We start from the raw sequence: 23769 nt of genomic DNA on the forward strand, positions 1-23769 counted from the left end.
GAGCTTTGTTTTAAACTCACAGCCTGCAGCCTAATTAATAATGCACTATGTCAACAGACATGGCAAGAGAACATCATTTTGCTTTCTGGCCCCTTTATTCCCTTTCGACTAGAGATGAGCGCTAGCTGTGATGCCATGTACCATTTGGGATCTAGATTTTAAGTTTAGCCCATGTCTACTTTTATCTTTGATTTCAATACACTTGTTACATGTGAAACATGTAAATGTTATTCTGTTAGACTCCAACTGAAAAGATGGCTCATTGTTTTCCTATTAATATAATGAGTTTTTGGAACTTGAGCTGCAGTATAGCTAACAAATAATGAGCAAAAAGGGGTTTGTTTCTGCATACAAGATAGCTGCCTATAGAATTGCAGCACATTTATAGCTTCAGCCATTTTGAAGGGTCTGAGTTAGTGTATTTTTGTATATTTTCAATATTACCATGCAACAGTATTCCTTGCAGAGAGTTTCCCCTTTGCTGTAGGAATATTCCTCTGACACTCAGACAATGACAGCTTCTCATAAAAGGAAGCTTTTGGGATGTTCTCATCCTATTCAGGATACAGTAATACAAATAATAATAACAGTACACCACTACCTTATTCCATTAGTCACCTTCCATGTGCACACACTTTTCTCTAGTCCATTTACTACAATGTAGTCTGTGACTTTATGGTAGCCTGTGTTTTGATTACTAGTGTCTGTGCTTACTGAGGCTCCTGCTCCTCAAATTACAGTTCCAGTTATGCTTTCACAGTCAAATGAAGACTTAGAAGGCGCTTGTATTGCAAATGCCAGAAAACCCCTAGCAGCAGCTAAGAGGCAGTGGCCCATCTATGGCAGAACCATGATATATCATTTGGGCCACAGCCACACAACATTCCACCAATATTTGGGTCTTTCACTATCAGCATGGATCCTGGAACGATATTAGTACTGAGGTGATGCAACTGGAAATGCTCTCCTGTCATGAACTATAGAATCAGTTTGTCATAATCGAGACATTTTATAATAGAAAACACATACAACTATAAATACAGATAAAGTCTTCCAAACAGCTGAGTCCCAGCATTCTTTCCCAGGTTTACAGGGTCCACACCTGTCTCTACAGCACAGACACATCTCCTGGGTGAATATGATAGTACAAGTAAACGTAGGGTTACATTCTCTAGCAGAGCACCAACAGTTACTGTGACAACTGCAAGTAAAAATGCCAGCAAGTGTGCAGTATGCGCCCACTCAGAGTGACATTTTGTGTGTCAGCAAGTGGCATTATCAGTGAACTTTAATGTTGCCTTTCAACAGATGTTACTATCCATACTCTTACTCTTATTTTTAATGTTAGTTTAAAACAAAATGCAAATATCTCTTTATTTTCGGTATTTTTAAGGCATCGCCTTGTTAACTAATTTAAATTAACATTAACCCAAGCCTACAAATGGAAATGCAACATGATGAGGAATAGAGTTAGTTTGCTAGTCAAATACAAATCCACGTATGCCTCCCAAATCACTTCTCTGATAGAGAGTCAAGGTTTGGTGGTGTAATTAGGGCACAACTGGACTCATATGGAAATATGTTAGATTGGGAATCTGAACAGTGAATTATACATTAAAAATCAGGGGAAGTTCTTGTGTTCACAACTGGACATCTGTGGTCACTTTGCTTGTTGACGTACTCACCTCTCCTATTTGGGGCCTTATCTGTTATAAGTAGGGCTGTCGATTTAATTGCAGTTAACTCACACGATTAACTCAAAAAATTAATCGTATTTAAAAAAAATTAATTGTGATTAATCGCAGTTTTAATCACACTGTTAAACAATAGAATACCAATTGAAATTTATTAAATATTTTGGATGTTTCTTCTACATTTTCATATATATTATATTCTGTGTTGTAATTGAAATCAAAGTGTATATTATTTTTATTACAAATATTTGCGCTGTAAAGATGTTACACAAAAGAAATAGTATTTTTCAATTCCCCTCATACAAGTACTGTAGTGCAATCTTTTTGCCTGAAAGTGGAACTTACAAATGTAGATTTATTATTTTTTGGTACATAACTGCACTCACAAACAAAACAATGTAAAACTTCACAGCCTACAAGTCCACTCAGTCGTACTTCTTGTTCAGCCAATCGCTAAGACTAACAAGTTTGTTTACATTTACAGAAGATAGTGCTGCCCTCTTCTTATTTATAATGTCATCAAAAAATGAGAAGAGGCATTTGCATAGCACTTTTGTAGCCGGCATTGCAAGGTATTTACGTGTCAGATATGCTAAACATTCATATGCCCCTTCATGCTTCGGCCACCGTTCCAGAGGACATACTTCCATGTTGAAGACACTCGTTTAAAAAAAACTGCGTTAATTAAATTTGTGACTGAACTCCTTGAGGGAGAATTGTATGACTCCTGTTCTGTTCTACCTGCATTCTCTCATATATTTCATGTTATAGGAATCTTGGATGATGACCCAGCACATGTTGTTGTTCATTTTAAGAACACCTTTCACAGCAGATTTGGTGAAATGAATAGAAGATACCAATGTGAGATTTCTAAAGATAGCTACAGCACTCGACCCAAGGTTTAAGAATCTGAAGTGCCTTCTAACATCTGAGCGGGATGAGGTATGGAGCATGCTTTCAGAAGTCTTAAAAGAGCAACACTCCGATGCAGAAACTACAGAACCCAAACCACCAAAAAAGAAAATCAGCCTTCTGCTGGTGGCATCCGACTCAGATAATGAAAATGAACATGTTTCAGTCCACACTGCTTTGGATTGTTATTGAGCAGAACCCATCATCAGCATGGACATATGTCCCATGGAATTGTGGTAGAAGCATGAAGGGACATATGAATCTTTAGCGCAAGAGTAGGTTAGATAAATGTCTATCAGGGATGGTCTAGACAGTATTTGGTCCTGCCATGAGGGCAGGGGACTGGACTCGATGACCTCTCGAGGTCCCTTCCAGTCCTAGAGTCTATGAGTCTATGAGTCTATGAGGGGACATGATAGCAGTTTTCAGGTATCTAAAAGGGTGTCATCAGGAGGAGGGAGAAAACTTGTTCACCTTAGCCTCCAATGATAGAACAAGAAGCAATGGGTTTAAACTGCAGCAAGGGAGATTTAGGTTGGACATTAGGAAAAAGTTCCTAACTGTCAGGGTAGTTAAACACTGGAATAGATTGCCTAGGGAAGTTGTGGAATCTCTATCTCTGGAGATATTTAAGAGTAGGTTAGATAAATGTCTATTAGGGATGGTCTAGACAGTATTTGGTCCTGCCATGAGGGCAGGGGATTGGACTCGATGACCTCTCAAGGTCCCTTCCAGTCCTAGAGTCTATGAGTCTATGAGTCTATCTGGCACGTAAAAATTTTGCGACAGCGGCTACAACACTGCCATGAGAATGAGAATGCCTGTTCTCACTGTCAGGTGACATTGTAAACAAGAAGCATGGAGCATTATTTCATGCAAATGTAAACAAACTTGTTTGTCTGAGCGATTTGGTTGAATAAGAAGTAGAACTGAGTAGACTTGCAGGCTCTAAAGCTTTACATTGTTTTATTTTTGAATGCAATGTTTTTTGTACATAATTCTACATTGTAAGTTCAATTTCATGATAAAGAGATTGTACTACAGTACTTGTATTACGTGAATTGAAAAATACTATTTTTGTTTTTTACAGTGCAAATACTTGTAATAAAAAATAAATATAGAGTGAACACTGTTGCTCAGTTGCATCTGAAGAAGTGGGTATTCACCCACGAAAGCTCATGCTCCAAAACGTCTGTTAGTCTATAAGGTGCCACAGGATTCTTTGCTGCTTTTACTGTACACTTTGTATTCTGTGCTGTAACTGAAATCAATATATTTGAAAATTTAGAAAACATTGAAAAATATTTAAAAAAATGATATTCTATTATTAACAATGTGATTAATCACAATTATTTTTTTTATCTCTTGACTGCCCTAGTTATAAATAATCAGTTTTGAACAGGTCTTTCCCCTTTGAGTTCAGCCAAGCAACCAAGGTAGCATAAAGATTACAAGAAGGCAGGAGTCCATTTGTACTATGTAGAGACAAAATTAGTCAGGAGTGTGTGTATTACCATGCTGGATCAGATGTGACTTGCCTAATGCTCTGTCTCCACTAGGGGCCAGTACCAGATGAGTCAGAGGAAGGTGCAATAATAATCCCTGTGATTACTTCTAGAGGATTTGAATAAAAAAATATTTTGAAACCATTTTGTGACAATATATTTACTTTCCATGCTGTTTTTCTGTCATTTCCATTAGTTTAATACGGGATTGAAAATATTCTGTTGAACCAGAAGAACAGGCATTAATTTTTTCCCTAGAAGTTGGCTATACTGAAATCAAGTGACCCAGATATCCAGAATGGCTCTCCTGCTACCTGCCTTTCAACTGTGATGATGCATAGTGGGTGCAGGTCCAAATCAGATGTAGAAATAGTGAAATAACCCCTGACACTTGGGCTTTGTTTTGGACCAAGCCTGTGGCCAGATCATATTCAGCCATGGTCAAATAGTATCAAATGCTGCTCAGTTATAGCCAGAGGGCTGAAGTAAGTAAATAGGGTCATTTGGCTTCAAGGTGATATTAAACAGTGTCTTTAATTAACTCAGGACTGAAACTTATTATGGAACCCCATCAAAAAGACACAAAAAGGGATGCTGTTTACAGGGCAGAAGTATAATAGCCCCATAATCTGATTGTGATGACTCTCCAGATTCACATGACCTGCTGTAAATGGATACCTGTTATGCTTGTTGATGAGTTAGCTTTAAGCAAACAAACAATTTGGATCAGATGGGCTGTAAATCCCTATGACCTGCTGTAATTAAAGGGATATATGTCTGCCCTGCTTAAATTCATGTTAAGCAAGAAAGGGGAGACTTCAAAGAGTTGGGGAGGATTCTCTGTTGTGAAAGAGTTTTGCTGAGTTGTCGTGGTTTGTGTATGGCTGTCTCTGATCAGAGCACGAACTCTTGTGGCATCTATACAAATAGATTGTAAACAGCATGGGCTTTTCCTTAAACTGTGTAAGCACTCGATACTAAGATTGCTCTGTGTTTTGGGAGAATGGTGTGTTCACCTTTTTCCTCCTTCTCTTTTATTTTTTTTTCTCCTTTTCCATTCTTAACAAAGACAACAAACCTAGAAGACAGCGTGTAGCCTGACTGTAAAACACCAAGCAACACCCGCACTGCACTTAAACAGAAAGACTATACTTATTGGGAATAACATATCAGTAACTTTTTTATGAACTGAAGAACATTACAAAGTATGGCAAAGGCCTGGCATTGTTCCTGAAGGAAGGATGAGCGTGAGAAGACCCAAACTGCTAACTAGACTTGTGGCTCCTAGCACATGTGAAAAGCTGCTGACTAGCTTGATGGCCATGAAAAAGAGGAGGGAGGGAAGATCCACAACCAAAGAAGGAATTTATCTATTTGTTCCTCCTTTTATTATCTTCTTTTCTCTTCTTACTTTATATGTTTATCTGTTCTGTTGTCCCAGAATTAATTGTAATACAGTAGGATTTCAGAGTTCCGGACACCTCAGGAATGGAGATTGTTCGTAACTCTGAACAAAGTGTTATGGGATGCTCCTCAGGATGGACTGCTTGGAACGGGAGCTCAGAGCTGTGCCTGCAAACTTCAGTGTCTTCACCTCCTACCTGTAAGTGGCTGCCCGAAGAGTGGGGTTGTGCACAGGCAGCTAGTCCTAGCCCCTGGGGCACTGTGATGTCAGTGGGAATGCGGTGCAGGCTGTGACCCTTTAAAACTGAGCTGCTCCTCCGGAGTGCAGCATGCAGGCAGGAGCTTGGGCTCCAGCTCCAGCAGCTCTTGGTCCAGACCAGGCTCCAACAGGAGCTCAGGAAGTTTCTTTCCTGGTGGGGCAGGGAGGGGGAAGTGCGCACCTGGCTTACAAGACTCAGATCCTGGCACTGATCCTGCTCAGGGGCTCACAGTTGTGCCTGTGAAACTCAGACTCTTCACCTCGTACCTGTAAGTGGCTGCCTATCCTGTGGCGGGGTGCAGGTGGACAGACAGGCAGTCCAGATGTCCCGACCTTTAAGATGCAATACAGGCACTGCATAGTATTTGCTTTTTATTTATTTTTTGACCGGTCAGTCTGTAACTCTGGTGTTTATATCTTTGAGGTTCTACTGTAGTGTGAGATTCTCTAATTAAATTGTGAAGTGACTACATGTTTTCAGAAAAGAATTAAAATTCAACATCAAAATAAACTGTGTTTAGAATACACTAAAAGCCAATGACTGTATGATCCAATTTTTTATCTAATAAAATACCACCAATTAACTGGAATTCCTCAGAACTCAAATGAAGAGGTATTTAGTGGGCCTGAGGCAAAAAGACTACTGAAAACAAAGCCAAAACATACACTTTTGCAGTTTCTTTCACAGCTTTATATGCCATGAACTCCTGGGAGTTCTCTAGAGTACTTCCAAAATAAAATCGGGTCGAGTCTTATTAAGTATATCTTTATCTTTTCCCTTGTAAGTACGCTTTCTCCTAGCATGGCTATATCCTTCTAGGTTTCTGTGCTATCCACTAAGGGGCAGATTTTCAAAAGCAACTAAGGGGTTGAGGATCACAGATCCCATTGAAAGTCAATGAGACTTATGCTCTTAGATCTCTTAGGATCTTTTGGGAAATCTCCCCCTTCGTGTTTACTTGCATTGGGTCTTGTAAATAATGAAAATAAATGTCATGACACTAGTCTTCTTTAACTGAAACAAATATTAAGGCATATCAGACTTGTCAAGTATCTTCGAGATATGTTACCATAGAGAATCCGTTACAAATGGCACTGTGTTGCTCACATTCACTGGAAAGAAACAGGACTTTGATTCTGCAGTTTGAGCCATGCTGATGGATCCCCACACTGGTGTCAGCGGAACACCATATGGACAAAAGGGTCTCCTGCACAGATCAGATTGCAGAATCAGGGCCTAGGAAAGTGCCAGTCTTTGGGTCACAATACCAAAGCCCTAAGGGAACCCTTTCTTTCCTGAGAAAAACTAGGAAGATTGCACACTCGTGGTGTCCAGTTAAGATTTCAGGTAGAATGAAACCATTAAATCACTGTATTCAGTATTTAAAACAAACCAACCAGCCCTTGAAAGATAGGGCCACAAAGGCAAGGTATAGGATTCAAAATTTTTCTCAGTGTCCTCCTGCTATGTATAATAAGGGATAGATCCTCAGCTGGTGTTGATTGTCCCACTTCCATTGAACTACGACAATTCACATTAGCTGAAGATCAGCCCCTGAGAGTCTGGGGGCCAGATTATCAAGGTGTAATGTAAACTTACAAGCCAGCTTCACCCCTGTGTAACTTCCACTGAAGGGAGTTTGCACCAATTATACCAGAGATCAATTTTTCCCACTAAACTTTCTTTTGACAGAAATTGTATGTATAGTTACATATACAGTGCATAATGTGTGTGTTGTATACATGTCCACGTTTTTAGGTGATTAGTGAATTTGAGTGCCTCTGTGTTTGGATGCTTTTCGTGAGGCACCTTAAATAAACACAATTTTCAGAGTACAGGTGTTCAGCACATCTGAAAATCCGACCCTTTTAAGATATCCCAAGTTGTTCAGCAAAACCCGGAGTCATTCTGAAAGTTTCGGAAAATACATATAAAACCACAGGTGAGGGGAAGATGCCAGTGTTACAAACTTCAGAACCATGTGATAACTGAATTTATCATGCACCTTTGGCCTCCTCACCTGCTTCTACCCCTAATCCATCTCCTAGCTTCCAACAGCGACCATATTTTTAATGGTAGGATTAGAATAATTGTGAGGGCTATGTTTTAGGGTAACCAGATGTCCCAATATTTAACCCTTTGTCCCACGTCCCGATCAATGTGCGATCAGGATGCCATTTGTCCCAGTATTCAGGTAAGGAGGCGAGTGGGAGCGAGGCGCTGACTCCAGGGTTGGAGTACCCATGGGGAAGAATTGCAGCCAAGCTCCCCTCTCCTCACCTCCTTCTTCCCCCCTCTCCCCATCACGCTGCATCCCTGCTCCTTCCCCCATCCCAGCGCTTCCCGCTGCCTAACAGCTGTTTGGCTGCGTTTTCCAGGAGGGATGCGGGAGGAGCAGGGATGCGACGTGCTCAAGGGAGGAAGTGGAGAAGACGCAGGGCAGGGGCGGGAACTTGTGGGAAAGGGGTGGAATGGGGGCGGAGCAAGGGCAGATGCTTGGATGGGAAAAGGAAGGGGGTGGGCGAGCACTCACCCAGCAGAGGGGAAGTCAGCACCGTAGAGGCGAGTGGCGGGTGGGGGGTGATGAAGAGGCAAGTGGCGGGCGGGGAGGGAAGAGGCAAGTGGGCAGGCGGGTGGGGGAGTGAGGAGGCGAGCGGTGGGTGGGAGACTGAGGAGGGATGCAGCAAGCCAGCAGGGGGCTGGGGGATGAGGAAGGGTGCGGTGGGGGAGGCGAGCCAGGAGGGGCCCGGACTGGGGGCAGAGTAGGGGCAGAGCCCCTGGGAGGAGCAGAGCCCTGGGAGGAGCGGAGGTGGACTCTGGGCAGGGCTAACAGCACCCCAATGTGTCACGATATTTTAGTGTTGTGATCTGGTCACCCTACTATGTCTGGGCATTTCAGCACTGCAGAATTTGGAAAATGAGGTGATGCCTGCACATTTGGCATGAATCTCCCTTCACGTCTCTGCGAATTCAACACCCCTTCAGTGAAGTTATGTTGATTGAATAGGGTGCTTCATCCCAGAACTCAGAGCTATATTAAACAAATCAGCTAAAACTAGTCTTTTCCTTTTTGATAAGGAAACATCAGAGGAAATTAAAAAAAAAAAGACTGTTAATGTGCAGTCTTTCTGTGGGGCTTCCACAAGGCTCTGTCTTTGGTCCCCTTCTCTTCTCCCTCTACACTTTATCTCCTGACACAAATTCAACTTCCATCTCTGATGACTCATAGATCCACTTCTCTACTCCAGACCTGTCTCTCTGTGTCCAGACTAAAATCTCAGCTTGCCTCTCTCACATCTCCTTGTGGATATCTAGCTGTAGGCTCAAACGTAACATGGCTAAAATGGAGCACCTGATCTCCTCCCACCCCCAAAGCCCTCCCTAATTGATCACTGTGGACAACCCACAGTGTCACTCAGGCCTGTAACCTAGGCATCATCTTCCACTCAGATCCCTACCGAAGGCCTCACATCCAGTCTATATTGAAATCTTGCAGATTTTTTTCAGCATAACATCTCTAAGATATGGCCTTTCTTATCCATCCACACAGCTAAAACTCTTGTCCATTCTTGCATCTTGATTACTGCATCAAACTTTTCTTTGAGCTAGATAAATGCAGTATTGCCCCACTCATATAATAAAATCAAGAAGTCATCAAGTGCAGCCCCTGAGCAGAGACAGGGCTAAATAAATCTAGATCAGCCATGACAGGTGTTGGTCCAACCTCTTCTTAAAAACTTCCAATGATGGTGTGACGGATTGACGCTATCCTGCACTATCCTGAACAAACTGTATGGAATTAAGATAAACTTTATTTAATTAAGTTAAACACACATTGAATTAGGGTAAACATCTTTTGAATTCATTGTATTACAAATGCAAATGTTTATGAACTATTATGAGATTGTATGGAACTTCTTTAGCAGAAATAGAAGATTAATGGAATCTCTGGAAGGTATGAGGAAGTTCAAAGGTATTTTTGAAGAAATACACGTGAAGCGGATTTCCTTAGGAAATACCTTGAGGTGAGGGGAATGCAAACTCTTCCCCCTCAAAGCCAACCTTTTGAAGATACACACTGGGAAGAGAGACATTTTGTATACTCCATACCTGCTTCTGAAAGCTCCAGTTCAAAGACCCCTGAACCATATAAAAAGGGAACTGAACATGTTAGGAGTGTTCTTGTTCTGAGCTGAGGCTTTGATGAATTAGTAACCACAACGATGCCATTGGGGCAGGGTATTAAAAAACTGAACTTGCCAGAGCACATGTGAGAGTTGGGATGAGCTCTGGTAAATTTATTAGCATGCACGTAGGTTCTTTCATTGTTTTTAATGCTTTGTACCTTAAGGATAACATAGACTTGCTTAGAAAGAACTCTGTGGTGACTTATATCATTAGATTGTTATCTGTCTCTGAAAAGAAATCAGGCAGGCGTCCTGTCCAACTTATCTGTGCTGGGAATTACACAGTGAAGGCAAGGAACTGTCCAGCCTGGGAATGCCCTTGTTGGAAGGGAAGAGAGGCAGCATCTGGGGAGGTGAAAGCCAAGACTGGGTGTTCTTGCTGGACCACTGAGAGGAAGTACAGGTGCAATTGCTCTGAATTGTAACAGACAGGGATTCCACAGCCTCCCTTGGAACTTAACTACACTTTTAGTTAGTTTTTCCTAATATCCAACCTTCACTTCCCTTGCTGCAGATTAAGCCCATTACTTCTTGTCCTATCTCCAGTGGACATGTAGAACAATTGATTGCTGTGCTCTTTACAATAGCCCTTAACTATTTGAGGACTGTTGTTAGGTCCCCGCTCAGTCTTCTTTTCTTAAGACGAAATGTGCCTAGTTTTTTGTTGCTTTTCTCTGGACCTTCTCCATGTTATCCACTTTTTTCCTAAATAGTGGCACCCAGAATTGGACACAATACTCCAGCTGAAGCCTTACCAGACTGGGTAGAGTGGGACAATTACCTCCTGTGTCTTATATGTGATACGCCTATTAATACACCCCAGAATATTAGCCATTTTCGCAGTTGCATTACGTTGTTGACTTATATTCCATTGGTGATCCACTATAGCACCTAGAACTTTTCAGCAATACTAACACCTACCAAGTTATTCTGCATTTTGTAGCTGTACATTTGACTTTTCCTTCCTAAGTGTAATACTTTGTGCTTGTCTTTAATGAATTTCATTGTGTTGATTTCAGACCAATTCTCCAATTTGTCACGGATGTTTTGAATTCTAATCCTGTTCTCCAAAGTGCTAGCAACCCCTCTGTTTCACTCTACTTGTTGTCACTCTATTATCCAAGTCGTTAATTAATATATTGTCTGGTATTGGAACCAGTACAGACCTCTGCGTGATCCCCCTAGATACACCTTCCCAGTTTGACAGCAACCCATGGATAGCTACTCCCTGAGTACAGTCTTTCAACCACTTGTGCACTCGCTTTATAGTAATTTCCTCAAGACCACATTTCCCTAGTGTTCTTACAAGAATGTCATAGGACTGTGTCAAAAGCTAAAATCAAGATATATTATGTCTACTGCTTCCCCCGCAACCACTACACCAGTAACCCTGTCAAAGAACAAAATTAGGTTGGTTTGGCATCATTTGTTCTTGACAAATTCATACTGGCTATTCCTTATAACCCTATGATCCTCTAAGTGTTTACAAATTGTTTAATAATTTGTTCCAGTATCTTTCCAGGTATCAAAGTTAGGTTGACTGGTCTATAATTCTCCTGGTCCTCTTTGTTCCCCTTTAAAAGACAGGTACTATGTTTATGCTTCTCCAGTCGTCTGGGACCTTATCAGCCTCCCTTGATTCTCAAAGGTAATTACAAATGGTTCCAATATTGCTTCAGCTAGTTTCTTTAAATACCATAGGATGAATTTCATTGGTCTCAGCTGACTTAATACATCTAAATTATCTAAATATGATTTAACCAGTTCTTTCCCTGTTTTGGCTTGTGTTATTTCCCCCTTGTTGTTAACATTAACTGTGCTGAGTATCTGGTCTCCACTAACCTTTTTAGTGAAGAAAGAAGATGAAGTGGGTATTCATGCTCCAATACATCTGTTAGTCTATAAGGTGCCAGAGGACTCGTCGTTGCTTTTTACAGATCCAGACTAACACAGCTACCCCTCTGATACCATTAAACACCTCAGCCTTCTTGATGTCATCAGTTAGTGGCTCTCCTTCCCTACTAAGTAGAGGACCTATGCCTTCCTTCATCTTTCTCTTGCTCCTAATGTGTTTAAAGAACACCTTCTTATTGCCTTTTATCTTCCTTGCTATGTGTAACCCATTTCCTGTCTGAGCCCTTCTGATTTTGTCCCTTCGTGCTTGTGCTAATTTTTGGCCACATGTCCACTTCTTATAGAATATCTTTTTTAATTTTCAGGTCATTAAAGAGCTTCTATGGAGCTATATTTACCTTTTACTAATCTTCCTGTCTTTCCTTCACAATGGGATGGTTTGCAATTGTGCATCTAATATTGTATCCTTGAGAAACAGTCGGCTCTGCTGAACTCCATTATCCCTTTGATTTTCTTCCTAAGGGACCTTACCAACCAGTTCTCGGAGCTTTATTAAAGTCTGCTTTTTTGAAGTCCGTTGTCCTTACTGTGCTGCTGTCATTGCTTCCTTTCCTTAGATCATGAAATCAATCATTTCATGAACCCTTTCACCCAAATTACCTTCCACCTTCAGATTTGTAACTAATTCCTCCTTTTTAGTTAAAATCAAGTCTAAAAATGGCTGTCCCCTGACTTACTTCCTCTACTGTCAGAAGCAAAATGTTGTCCCCAATATCCATTCAGAATTCTGCTGTAGAGATCAGTTTCCTAGTCTGTGGCTTTAACCATTTCACCCTCTTTTTTTTTTAATCGTCCATTCGGTCCCCCTTCTCTACAATATCAACCGTAAACTCCTTGAATTCACTTTCAGGGTCAATCACCATCGACCTATTTCTCATTCGTGATTGTACCATCAAATCTAGCCTCCAATTGGCCAATATTGCCAGCCTCCATTGTCCTCTTGTTAAATTTTTAAACAAGCACCTTCATGCTTTTTCCCATGCTGCACCTCATGCTTGGGAGGAGCACTCTGTAAACATCCCCAAAGCTACCTCACTATCCTCCTTCCAATCCCTCCTTGTTCTGTGTTTGTAGAGTGCCTAGTACCTTACGATCCTAGCCATGACTGAGTAAATACAGTAACACAAATAAATAATAGTAATAATTAATGAGAGAAAGGCAGAGTGAAAGGTTATCCCAAGGGTTGTTCTCTGCTTTCCCTGGAATCCTTGAGTTTCTGAACCACTCTACAAAGCTGCAAAGCCCTCCCCTTTTGAGATGAGCATGTCAGGGGAATCTTGCAGAACTTATGGAATAGTTTTCCTTTCCCACAGTTTCTCTTTTGGAAAAGGAGCATGAGGCTCAAAAGGAAATGATTCCCTGGTGAAAAGAGCTAGATCACAATTTCCTGCTTGTACTGTTTTGAGAGAAAATTAGTTAAACAAAGGAAAAACTTTGCAAAACGCTAATATTTTGCTATCCAACTTGTTTGTTAAAAGCATGAGTGGGAAAATTGTGTTACATGCAGATTTAAACAATGTACAATAAAAAAGAGTATATTATCCTATTTTATCCTTCTGTAGTGACAACTGGAGAAATAGATAATAGCTGCTGATTCTTCTTTAAGGATGGGCTGTGAAAGCGGAGCATTTCCCTTTCTCTAAATAATGTGTGTGTGACAAAGAGAACTCTCTAGATCCTAAATATCTGTATCCCCTCCCATATTTAGCATAGGCTGTCATAAACAGATAGCTAAGGGTTAATGTTCTTACACCTGGAAAGAAGTTCCTGAAACACCTGACCAGAGGACCAATCAGGAAACCAGACTTTTTTCAGATCTGGGTGGAGGGAAGTTTTGGGTGTGAGTCCTTTGTCTTGAATCTATCTCGGCTATGGGAGGATTTCTGTTTCCTGCTTTCTAATCTTCTGTTTCCAAATTGTGAGTACAAATATAGTAAGACAGTAAGGTTTCTATTGTTTTCTTTGTATTTACATGGATATAGTTGCTGGAGTGCTTTGAATTGTATTCTTTTTTAATAAGGCTGTTTATTCATATTTCTTTTAAGCAATTGACTCTGTATTTGTCACCTTAATACAGAGAGACCATTTGTATGTATTTTTCTTTCTTTTTTATATAAAGCTTTCTTTTAAGACCTGTTGGAGTTTTTCTTTAGTGAGGAACTCCAGGGAATTGAGTCTGCAGCTCACCACGGAATTGGTGGGAGGAAGAAGTCAGGGGGAGATCTGTGTGTGTTAGATTTACTAGCCTGACTTTGCATTCCCTCTGGGTGAAGAGGGAAGTACTTCTGTTTTCCAGGACTGGAAATAGAGAGGGTGGACTCCCTCTGTTTAGATTCACAGAGTTTGCTTCTGTGTATCTCTCCAGGAACACTTGGAGGGGGGAAGGGAAAAGGTTTATTTCCCTTTGTTGTGAAACTCAAGGGATTTGGGTCTTGGGGTCCCCAGGGAAGGTTTTTGTGGGGACCAGAGTGCCCCAAAACACTCTAATTTTTTGAGTGGTGGCAGCAGTACCAGGTCCAAGCTGGTAACTAAGCTAACCCCCATATTTTGGACGCTAAGGTCCAAATCTGGGACTAGGTTTTGACATAGGCTCTTGGAGAAATTTATTGAAATGAATGAATATTGTAAAAAAACAAGTGTTTGAACAGCACCTACCACTTTGTGGGCATTACCAGAAGCAAATGATAATGCTAAAAATTGCAAAAACTTTCATTTGAGACTGCAAGACCTCATTGCAAATATTAATTTAGCCTTACAACACCTTTGTAAGGCAAGTAAGTATTGTCATACAGGGACTTTAAATAATTTACTCAGAATGAGTAAATGGCAAAACGGGAAATAGAAACCAGGAGTTCTTAATCCCAGTAACCTCCTAAATCTGACTACTAGGGTACGTCTACACTACGGGATAATTCCGATTTTACATAAACTGGTTTTATAAAACAGATTGTATAAAGTTGAGTGCACACAGCCACACTAAGCACATTAATTCGGCGGTGTGCGTCAATGGTCCGAGGCTAGCGTCGATTTCCGGAGCGTTGCACTGTGGGTAGCTATTCCGTAGCTATCCCATAGTTCCCCCAGTCTCCCCCGCCCCTTAGAATTCTGGGTTGAGAGCCCAGTGGCTGATGGGGCAAAAATCATTGTCGGGTGGTTCTGGGTAAATGTCGTCAGTCATTCCTTCCTCTGGGAAAGCAATAGCAGACAATTATTTCGCGCCCTTTTTCCCTGGATTGTCCTGGCAGATGCCATAGCATGGCAACCATGGAGCCTGTTCAGCTTTTTTTTTTTTTTTTTGCAGTCACCGTATGTGTACTGGATGCCGCGGACAGAGGCGATACTCCAGCGCTACACAGCAGCATTCATTTGCTTTTGCATGATAGCAGAGATGGTTACCAGTCGTTCTGTACCGTCTGCTTCCAGGGTAATTTGGCAATGAGATGGCGGTTATCTGTCCTTCTGTGCTGTCTGCTGCTATCATGGGTGCCCCTGGCTGAGGTCGGCCGGGTGCGCAAAAGCAAAACTGGGAATGACTCCCCGAGTCAATCCCTCCTTTATGGTTTCTAAAAATAGAGTCAGTCCTGCCTAGAATTTGGGGCAAGTGTTCTAGAGAAGCAGTGTATCAGAGAGTACAGCTGCTCCGTGTCAGATCCCGCAGAAATGATGAGCTACATGCCATTCATGGGGGGTGCCCCTGCAACAACCCCCCCCATTGCTTCCCTTCTCCCTCAACCTTCCTAGGCTACCGTGGCAGTGTCCCCCCCATTTGTGTCATGACGTTATAAAGAATGCAGGAATAAGAAACAGTGACTTGTTAGTGAGATAAAATGAGGGGGAGGCAGCCTCCCCGTGCTATGACAGTCCAGACAGGACATTAAGCGGTGCGGGGGAGAGGAGCCCAGCATCCCGCTGCTATGATAGTCCAGGCAGTACAGAATCTTTTCTTTACACCAGAAAGGGAGGGGGCTGATGGAGCTCAGCCCCCCGTGGCTAGGATGAAGACAGTTACCAGTCGTTCTGTACCATCCACTGGGAATGACCAGGAATCATTCCTATTTTTACCCAGGCGCCCCTGAGGCCAGCCAGGGGTATTCAGCAGTTATCAAGCATGTACCATCTGCCACCAGGGAGGGGAGAGGAGTGGATACTGCTCTTCACTGCTGCAGCATCGTGTCTACCACCAGCATTCAGTAGACATAGGGTGACATGAAAAAAAGTCAAGAAACAATTTCTTTCCCTTTTCTTTCACGTGGGGGGGGGAGGGAGTAAATTGACGAGCTATTCCCTGAACCACGCCGGACAATGTGTTTGACCCTACAGGCATTGGGAGCTCAGCCAAGAATGCAAATACTTTTCGGAGACTGCTGTGGACTGTGGGATAGCTGGAGTCCTCAGTACCCCCTCCCTCCCTCCATGAACGTCCGTTTGATTCTCTGGCTTCCCGTTACGCTTGTCACGCAGCACTGTGTAGCCTGGAGATTTTTTTTTCAAACGCTTTGGCATTTCGTCTTCTGTAACGGAGCTCTGATAGAACAGATTTGTCTCCCCATACAGCAATCAGATTCAGTATCTCCTGTACGGTCCATACTGGAGCTCTTTTTGGATTTGGGACTGCATTGCCACCTGTGCTGATCAGAGCTCCACGCTGGGCAAACAGGAAATGAAAATCAAAATTTCACGGGTCTTTTCCTGTTTACCTGGCCACTGCATCCGAGCTGAGATTGCTGTCCAGAGTGGTCACAGTGGTGCACTGTGGGATACTGCCCGGAGGCCAACACCGTCGATTTGCGGCCACACTAACCCTAATCCGATATGGTAATACCGATTTTAGCGCTACTCCTCTCGTTGGGGAGGAGTACAGAAACCGATATAAAGAGCCCTTTATATCAATATAAAGGGCCACGTAATGTGGACGGGTACAGTGTTAAATCGGTTTAACGCTGCTAAAATCGGTTTAAACGCGTAGTGTAGACCAGACCTTAGATTACATCCCTAGAAAAGCGATAAATAGCGAACACAACTCATAATGTTTCTTGCAAGAGTCAACCCATTAAATGTTTTATATATAAGTACCTGTCAAAGGGTTTCAGAAGTGGTCTTTAGCAGTCTGTCACATACTAGTCAGACAGTTCACTCAGGCCATGTCTACATCTAAAATTTTGCAGCGCTGGTTGTTACAGCTGTATTAGTACAGCTGTATAGGGCCAGCGCTGCAGAGTGGCCACACTTACAGCAACCAGCGCTGCAAGTGGTGTTAGATGTGGCCACACTGCAGCGCTGTTGGGCGGCTTCAAGGGGGGTTCCGGGACGAGAGAGCAAACCGGGAAAGGAAACCAGCTTCCCCGCGGTTTGCTCTCTCGGTCCCGGAGCCAACCAGCAAACCGCAGGGAAGGAGACCTGCTTGCTCGGGGTTCCGGGACCGAGAGAGCAAACCGGGAACGCCGCGGTTTGCTCTCTCGGTCCCGGAGCCAGCCAGCAAACCGCAGGGAAGGAGACCTGCTTGCTCGGGGTTCCGGGACCGAGAGAGCAAACCGGGAACGCCGCGGTTTGCTCTCTCGGTCCCGGAGCCACCCAGCAAACCGCAGGGAAGGAGACCTGCTTGCTCGGGGTTCCGGGACCGAGAGAGCAAACCGCGGCGAAGCTGGTTTCCTTTCCCGGTTTGCTCTCTCGGTCCCGGAACCCCGAGCAAGCAGGTCTCCTTCCCTGCGGTTTGCTGGGTGGCTCCGGGACCGAGAGAGCAAACCGCGGCGTTCCCGGTTTGCTCTCTCGGTCCCGGAACCCCGAGCAAGCAGGTCTCCTTCCCTGCGGTTTGCTGGGTGGCTCCGGGAACGCGAGAGCAAACCGCGGCGAAGCTGGTCTCCTTTCCCGGTTTGCTCTCTCGGTCCCGGAACCCCGAGCAAGCAGGTCTCCTTCCCTGCGGTTTGCTGGGTGGCTCCGGGACCGAGAGAGCAAACCGGGAAAGGAAACCAGCTTGATTACCAGAGGCTTCCTCCTTCCACGGAGGTCAAGAAAAGCGCTGGTAACTGTCTACATTGGATTACCAGCGCTGGATCACCAGCGCTGGATCCTCTACACCCGAGACAAAACGGGAGTACGGCCAGCGCTGCAAACAGGGAGTTGCAGCGCTGGTGGTGCCCTGCAGATGTGTACACCTTCAAAGTTGCAGCGCTGTAACTCCCTCACCAGCGCTGCAACTTTCTGATGTAGACAAGCCCCCCAGAGTTACTAGTCACCATGTCAGTCTAACTCTGACTTAATAGTATTGTATGAGATACTATCATTGATACCGTGTGGGGCTATTGGTGTTTCAACCATAATATATACATCAATGGAATGAAGCCTCAAAGGGGTGTTGCAAGTGCTCAAATGAGGTAATTGGAAGGATCTGATACATTATTAAGGTTTTGCCTCTACATTTGATATAATAGGTGGAACAATCAACCTTGGTTATGGCTGCAAAAATATTTTTTAAAAGCTATTACATGTCAACATTACAAAATATTTTGCTCATGTTAAGAGAAAGGAATAGATCTGAATTTAAAGGAATCAGGAGATCTGAATTCTGTGCCTCATTCTGGCATGACACACATTTCCTCTGTGAACTTGACCTAGTCACGTAGCCAAAATTTTCACACTTGGGTGCCTCAAGTGAGGTATCTAAATCCATATTTAGGCCTGGTCTATACCAAGTTTTATATAAACTGGCTGTGTATTAACTTAGGCTGGAAATTTGGAGAAGATTTCTAACTACTAGAGGAGTAGGGTGACCAGATAAAAAGTGTAAAAAATCAGGACAGGGAGTGGGGGGTAATAGGTGCCTGTATAAGAAAAAGCCCCCAAAATTGGGACTGTCCTTATAAAATCGTGACCTCTGGTCACCCTACAAAGGAGTGAGGTTCTGGAACAGCCTTCCAGTAGGAGTTATGGGGGTGAACAACTTGACAGGCTTTAAGATGGAGGTTGGTAAATTTATGAATGGAGATTATATAAGGTGGTTGTCTGCAACAGTAGGAGATTGGACTCAGGAGGTCCCTTCCCATCCTACGTTACTATGTTTCAGTAAGGGCTGTGATCATTTTATTAAATTAGCTATGCTGGCATGACTCCACCCAAGTGTGAATGTAGTTACATGCTATAAAAGTGTCTCATACCATTTAGTTTATTCCCTTCCCATATGGGAATTATACCAATATAAACACCTTTATACATGACATGACAGCATCCACTTGAGGGGTGTTGTACTGATTTAACTAGACTGGCTTGGTTAAAATGGTGCCACTGTGAAAGGAATGGTGGAGCCTTGGCTCTGCCTCCCTCAGTGTGCCAGCAGCCAGTGCAGCTGTGCTGGCATGGCTGGGACCATATGCGTTGTGAGACAGGACTGAAGCAGGGTACGTTTCCCCTTGGAGCAGGGGGAAATTGGAAGGCAGCTTGTGACTATCTCTAAATCATAAATTGCTTCCCAGTCTGTTCCTGGAGCAGCGCAGCCCAATACACTGGGCTTGTGGCAAACAAAAAATGGAACCATCATATTTTTAAGCATGTTGAGTTTCTATGATGGAAGGTGCTGCGTGTACAAAATATTATTATTGTTCCTCTGTTTCCCATTGTCTAAACCCTGCTGTTCACAATGACATTTTATATGTTATAAATAGCATGAGAATACTTAGTAAACAAGGCTCTGGGAATGATTAGTAACATTTAATTTGCAGAAGCTCAGAAATGATTTTTTTTCATCTTTTTAAAGTGCTTTATGTAACGGGTGCCTTTTATATTTCCTTTACTCTTCGTCACTGGCAACATTTTTCAATCTTTGCTGGGTTTGCAGCTGCATGGGCTTGCTCAATGAGAGCCATTAAAAATGTTTTCCCCTTTGCCCCCTCCGGATAGCCATTCTTCACCCTCATGCCTACTAGACTCAAACCCATCAACTTACTGCTTCACTGCTCTCCCTAGCGCAGGCACTTTAGCTTGGCTTCGGATAATTCTATAGCAAGCCTTTTGTCTGCAGTGAGATTATTAACAGTCAGGTTAGGTCTTTGTTTATGTTTGTTTTTACACTATCATTTTTTCCCCCCTAAATTGCTGAGTTGTTCCAGAAAGGAGTAATTCTTAATAGTGGGAAGGTTTTGAAGTCATAAATCTGGACACTTTAAATAAATAAAGTGAAGTTGAAGGGGAAGAAAAAAAAATTGCTTCTTTTTGTTACTATCTTGGTTTTGCAGCACAAAAGCAGCATAATTTTTGTTTTTAATTTTTATGTGTGACTTCTTTGTTGTGGTTAGATCACTGCTGCAACATACTGTGATGGTAGCATCTAATAAAATTATTGAACACTTGATTACCACTGTTAAATCAAAAGGATATGTGAAGTTTAGGTTAATTCCTGAGGTTAATCCTTCTGCTATGGAAAATACAATTTTGAGAGTTCATTTCGGATGGAAATACATTTTTTTATTCTTTTGTAAGTACCATGCAATATATCTGGTAGGATGTTTGTCCCAGGAATCTTCGTTCTGTATGATGTGCTTGCAAGAAAACACTTTGAATTTGCAAAGTTAAGGCAATCATAAATTCAACACAAAGATATTTTAATGCTCGTGTTAAATCATGGAGTAGTTTGTTTTTTATCATCAGGGAGGGAAATATATGTCTGGTTCTTTGTCTTCTGCATTTTGTGACAAAGGCAGCATTGCCATTTGAATTACTCTGCTCTATTCAAGCCCCCTCTGAGCCTATGGTTAACAGCAGTCAGTCTTTGCAGTGTCCTGACGTCATCCAGTGTATGCCTAAGCTATGCTATTGTTTTACTGAGAGCAGGGGCTGTGGATTGCAGTATCTGGTGTCTGCTACCTATTTCTGCCTCACTGCATCACAGAAGGGACACTGACCTTCCCTTACCTCTTGGATTTAAAACAGCAGCTCCTGATTTTTGCTTCCTGAAGAAGACCTTTGCTTTGGTTGCAAGGAAAAGCTGTCTGCAGTGTGAAGCTTAGGAGAAGAGAATCTGGCAGCTTGACTTGGACTGCATTGTCTGGCTTCATGACCCCTGCTGTGTAGCAGTCTCATCCTTCTCTCACACACTCCCTCTATCTCTCACTCTTTTTTCTTTCTTCCTTCTTTAAATAGCAGCATCTGGGGCCAGCCATGTTTGGCACTGAATCTTCATGTAAGTAAATACATCCCACTTACATCCTTTTCTATTTAGAACAAGGCTTGTTGTATGAACATTGCATCCACAGTTGTTGCATTCTCTTTGCTGTAGGTTGTTAGCAAAAAGCTGAGGTTCTAGCCTATTTACAAAGAGGCTAAAGATGCTGGGGGAAAGCATCTGCCAGTTCGATCTGTGTGTGCATCCTTGAGGCCAGCAGCGAGTCAGCTTAGGGCTGTCAGTGTTACTGAATCCAGGCCGCTGGAAGATGCAGAGAAAAATGCAATTTCACTTGAACGTGTTAATTGATAAGATCTCATCCTTCAATGATCTATTGTGGCAGAACCAGTAATGAATGTGTTACTCAGATGATAATGGGCATTTGAGGGAGTGAGAGAATGCTAAGGATTAGATCAGAAAGGGCTGAGAATAACAATTTAACCTGGGGAAAAAGCTGGTGGTGGAATTGTTCTCTGTATTTTCTTTTATTAATTTTTTTGGAGGGGGGGAAAGGGTTAAAGGGGGGGTTGTGAAAAAGGAATCTTTCTTAAATTCTTTTGAAATACAAGAAACCAAAACTGAATGGGCAGTTTGGGAGGAGGGCAAGAATTCTGAATACAGAGTTAACATTTCAAAATAATGGGTGATGTGTTTGTTTGATTCTAATCTCTGTGCTGGAAACTTAGAACTGTGTCTTGTGCCTAAAAGCAGTGGAGACACGTCACTGGAAACAAGCTAGATGTGTTTCAATGTAAAGAACAATTGGTAACCTAGCAAAAGGGATGGAAGATTGTTACTAGGACCTGATTTATAATAATATTATTGGTGACAGACCGTGCAGTTACATAAAGACCTCTGGGTATGCAGGGATTGTCCTCTGGCTAATAAAAAATGCTTCATGGTTATCTACATATTTAATATTAATCTACATACTGTGTATCAAGAGCATATCTACTTAAGCAGATGATAACCCTAGTTAATTTTGAGTTTCATTTATTCTTAATATACAGTGTTGTGCATTTCCAGTGTAGTTAGCATAGAACCTTGTTTGGCCATTAATCAGGAACGGTAACTTGCTGGGCTACCTGGCGATCATGTAGTCTTAACCCTAAAGAACTTCATTCTTTCCAAAGGTTAATTGGTCCCATTGATTCACTGTGGCAGCTTCCTACCTCTTGACACGATCCCTGATCAAGGTCAGGAAAAAAAGAAAAAAACAGAATTTGCTCTTTGATTTCTTATGTTTTTCAAGTAATTTTTCCTGTATTACTGACATTAATTTCTGTTGCTGTTAGGATGACCAGATGTCCCCATTTTATACAGACAGTCCCAATATTTGGTGCTTTGTCTTCTATAGGCACCTATTACACCTCCACCCCGTCCCAGTTTTTCACACTTGCTGTCTAGTGTTGCTGTATGCCTATTTGGAGATCCCAATCACAGGTATAGAAACAAAATGCCTAATATTTGAGTTGAGTATAATCACAACACGTCAGGAATTCAGAGGCACAACTTGTGTGTGTGCAAATGTACACATTAACATATACAGTACGAAAAAAAGATCCGTGATGTTTTGGTATTTTCTTTCAGAGAATGTGTGCCACATAGTTGCAAATTTAGTAGTAAATCCTATTATTCATTTTGATGGGCCTCTTTTGTTTTAGAAAGTATATAATAAATGACTAGCTTATTATCTGTTCCACAGGACTTTTTGATAAAGTCGCCCATGTGCTATCTGGTTTGCTCTGACAACAGCTGTGGTTGCTTTTGTTTCCATGGTGCCCAGATTATTGAATATAAAAAAGGGTGATTTGAGCTAGTATAACAACCACCACTTACTTCGCAGAATGACCTGTCAGGGCTGATGTATATTACTTGTCTAAAATAAAAAAATTAAAAATTGGTCGGTCGTTGCAGTGAATTTCAGGCTGCAGAGCTGAACATGGGTTGTGCATTGCCCCACCCCTTCTAGCAAAGCGCACTCACCAGCAGGTGACTTTCAGAATTAAAGCCAATCAAATCAGGCATTGCAGGGTCTTTCATCCATCTCTTCTTTCTGAGCCATCATCTTCCTTGTGTTTAAATTTTTCTTTTCCCCTGTGTTTCTGTCTTTAGCCTTCTCTACATCAGGGCACAAGGACCTTTAACAAAGGGGAAGGTCTGAGACATCAGTGTTATGGCTGGAATTGGAAAGGACCTACTGTCACCTAATCTGAGCTCCTGAATCATGATGGGAGGATAGTTCAGATTATTCCTAAAGCCTCCCTATGGCTGATTGTGCCGTGTAGCCTTCTATAGTGGACTTGGTTGTGTTTTACAAGAATAGTAATAATCATAGAACAAACTTAAGAAAAAAAAGTACTGAAGACCAATTTTTTGAAAGTCTAATTTAACCAAATATCAGATTAAGCCTCTTTTGCCTTTTATTTTATTTTTTCTTCCTGAATCCTAAAGTCAGTGAGTGACAGCAGTCAAGCTACCAGGCTGTAGAATTTTCCATCTTGATAGAACAATATTGTTTGGCTCATTATACTTGCATTATGTTTAAAAAAAAAAATCCAGCACCACCACAACCTTGAGAACAATACAGAAGCAAGCCCTGCCATCTGTCCAAAAAGCATGAAATTGACAGTAAGATTTTTATCACAGCTGTATATATGGTAATAGAGTTAAGAATTATAGCTTTCATATTTCATCTTGATAACATGATTCTCTCTCTCTCTCTTTTTTATTTATTTTTTA

At 42.1% G+C, this 23769-nt stretch overlaps 1 protein-coding gene across 1 annotated transcript in view; it reads left to right on the forward strand.

Annotated features, from left to right (window-relative positions):
• The window catches only part of ST7 (suppression of tumorigenicity 7), a 241074-nt gene that overhangs the window by 48297 nt on the left and 169008 nt on the right, over positions 1-23769 (forward strand).

This window comes from Gopherus evgoodei, chromosome 1 (genome assembly GCF_007399415.2).
Source record: "Gopherus evgoodei ecotype Sinaloan lineage chromosome 1, rGopEvg1_v1.p, whole genome shotgun sequence".
Taxonomy (NCBI): Eukaryota; Metazoa; Chordata; order Testudines; family Testudinidae; genus Gopherus; species Gopherus evgoodei.